Consider the following 3,270-nt stretch of genomic DNA (forward strand, 5'->3'; position numbering starts at 1 on the left):
ATAATAACCATAGGGAGCTCTGTCTGGCTATAAGGAGTTGTGCTGCAAACCCAAAAGTTGTGAAGGGAGGAAGTTCCAAGGAAGAATGAGGGACCCTCTCCTCCCATGATGATTTACAACCTCAGAAATCTGATGGAAGGTTGCTGTGAGTTGGAATTGACTTGGCAGGAATGAATTTTTTTTTCTTCATTTTTAAAGAACTATTTCTTCTTTTATGTTGCTTAAAGAATTTGCCAAGTGTCCTTGTTCTTTTTAAAATGCCTTATTCTGATAATATAAGTATTGTCTTTATTTGAAACAAATGCATGAGGCAAAGATAACTGAAGTATCAGAATAAGATAACCTTTTGTTTGTTTCAATGATATTCTGATATCACAGAGAATCCTGTCAGAGCTGAAACTCAAGAGGACGACTTAGTTTTTCTGGATCTTACCACTTCCTATGCTCATTATAGAGGAAGATGTTGGCATTTTCATCCTTTGACAGAATTCTCCACCTTACACAATTTCCAGCTTTCACCAATTTTGCTAGAGATTCAGGAACTGAAGAAAGGCTGTGAGATGATTTGGACAGGAACTGCTGTCTTGCCCAGTGAAGGGGGAGTTGGCAAACCCTTCACTTCCCTTTCCTGCTAACTCAAATACCTTGACTAGTTATTTTCTTCATAGTGACTCAGTGTAGCACTATCCTATAGTGTGCATGAATAGAAAAAAAGAAAGGGGAAGGAGTCTCCAAAAGAGAGTGATCTCAGCACAATTGCTAGGCCTTCATTCACTTCCTCTAACTTTCTACTTCAAGCTTTAATTGTATTGTTACATAATATTCTTTCTTTAAGTACAATTTCTTCTTGGCAAGAATGTCAATATTGCGGACTGTTTTCTGCAGCCCTCTACAAATCTGGTACACATACCAGAACTACTGTAAAGTGAAAGCCATGGTGAATGTCCCATGAGACAGGTTAGTTATCCATATCACTCACTTTTATTCTTACTTTTCACTTCCTGCTATCGGTATCCTCCACTCCTCTGTCATTTTATCATATTGTTATGGCTTTTGTTTTAAATATATATGTTGGTGTTATGTGCCGCAGAGTCACTTGGTACTCATAACGACCCTATATACAACAGCCCTAAACCTTGCCCTATCCCTAGCCAATCATATTGTCTCCGACACACCTGTCCCCATTATGTCAGTGACAGTATCAATCCATCTCATGAAGGGTCTTCTTCTCCTGTGCTGTCCCTCTACCCTCCCAAGTATGACGTCCCTCTCCAAGGATTGATTCCACCTTGCAACATGTCCAAAGTATTTCAGATGAAGCTTCAGAATCCTTGCCTCCAAGGAGCATCCATGCTTCACCCTCTCCAGGATGAACTACTAGCGGTCCATGGTATATTCAATACTCTTCTCCAGCACCGCAGCTCAAAGGCATCAACTCTCCTTAATATATATATTCTTCCCCCCTCACCCATCTTTGACCACTTCCCCTTAACTTTTAGGCCATAATTGATTGATTATATATTCTTTTGCTTTAAATTTTTTGTCACAATATGCACTAACCCAATTAAAAACTTAGCCATGTGGACTTCTTGTGTTGAAGCTGCAGCAGAAGTAGAGATGACAGCAATCATAGGGATTAGAGAAACAATTTCTACAATAACAAGTCCTACAGCTCTCTTGGTTCTTAATGATAACTTATATAACTCTTTTAAAATTTGCAAGCCATTATCCTCATACCAAATATCATTTAACTTTACCAATATCATAACAAGAGGAGGATTTTTTAGAACAACAACCGAATCATCCTTGGTAATAGAGCTGATACAGATTTTGCAACGAGAACAACTGACATTATTTTTAGGATAATCACCAGTGATCAAATTATTACCAATTAATAAAACATATGGTTCAGGTACTCAAAACATGACTCTGTCACTTGTGACATTATCTCCCTTACATTTGTCTTTTGGGACACAGGAAATATTTATAGATCCCATACTAGCAACTAATTTTCATAATTCAGTTTGAAAATTCTTCATATCAATAGTCCAAATTTCTTCTACTGATCCTTAGCTTCGACTTTATTTGATGGAGCCCAATCATACAAATTCAAATCTGCATTACTATTTTTCTCCAGCTGAGAGGGTGAAGTAAAGGTAGATCTGGAACATATGTCCTTTAAGATTCGGCTTGAATCCTCATTGTCAGAGTCAGCAATATCACCATCTTTATTTCTATCAGGCAAGACATCTTCTGCAGAGCGTACCAAACTTTTCAGGAAGGCACTTTGCACTTTCAGAGTTCTATGGAAAAACACAAACATAGCCTCGACCCCATATTAACACAGGGTCGGGTCTTTCTCATTGCTTTGTTAATGAATCCTTCTATTTAATTTCAGTATACCTTTACTGTATGTATCACCATTGTCTGTCTGCGGCAGACCTTCTATAGTCATCCAAAATTTAAAATTTAAAATAAATTGTAAGTGAGAAATATAATTACCTGAATTTAGGGGATATAGTATTCCAATAATTCCCCTTTTTATTTAAATAATTTTTGATAGTAGAAAGAGTACATTCTATAATACCTTGTTTTTGAGGATTGTAATGAAACTCAGTTTTATGACAAATAGTAAAATATTTACAAAAATTTTGAAAACTCTTGCTGGTATAGCTAGGAGAATTATTAGTCTAGATTATTTTAGAAATTTCTAATAAACAATGTTTTATAACATATTTAGTTGCTTTTTCTGGTGAACAAGATATTACCACAAAACCAGAACTGATATTATTCAAATTTGGGAATGTGAGCCGCATTTACTTGTCAAATATAATTTGGCAATAAGTCTCTAAGACTCACCTTAAAATGTGAAACAAGTAACAGAGACAAACATCTTACGCATGGTTTTACAATATACTGAGCAATTTCTTCAAGAATATGAAATATCCCATGTAAATTTTCACTATAGCATAATGACTATGATGAAATTGTTTTGCTTTTGCTAAATTAAAATCCATTAAACATTTACTAGGCAATTTATTTTCTTACACTAAAGGTCCTGGTAAAAAGAATGAGAATCAATAGACTGACAAAAACATGACCTTCTCTTTGTCTTATCAATAATTGTATATGAAGAAATAATTATAAAACTTCAAATCCACCAGATGCTCTGCCAGAGAAGGAGGGGCAACATCCTCCTGTACCAGTCAGATCTAATTTGACGGTACACGTACACAAAATTTTAAAAAAAAATTTTTAAAAAGAAAGAAT

This window comes from Elephantulus edwardii, unplaced genomic scaffold (genome assembly GCF_000299155.1).
Source record: "Elephantulus edwardii isolate Elephantulus edwardi_28Jun2011 unplaced genomic scaffold, EleEdw1.0 scaffold00084, whole genome shotgun sequence".
Classification (NCBI taxonomy): domain Eukaryota; kingdom Metazoa; phylum Chordata; class Mammalia; order Macroscelidea; family Macroscelididae; genus Elephantulus; species Elephantulus edwardii.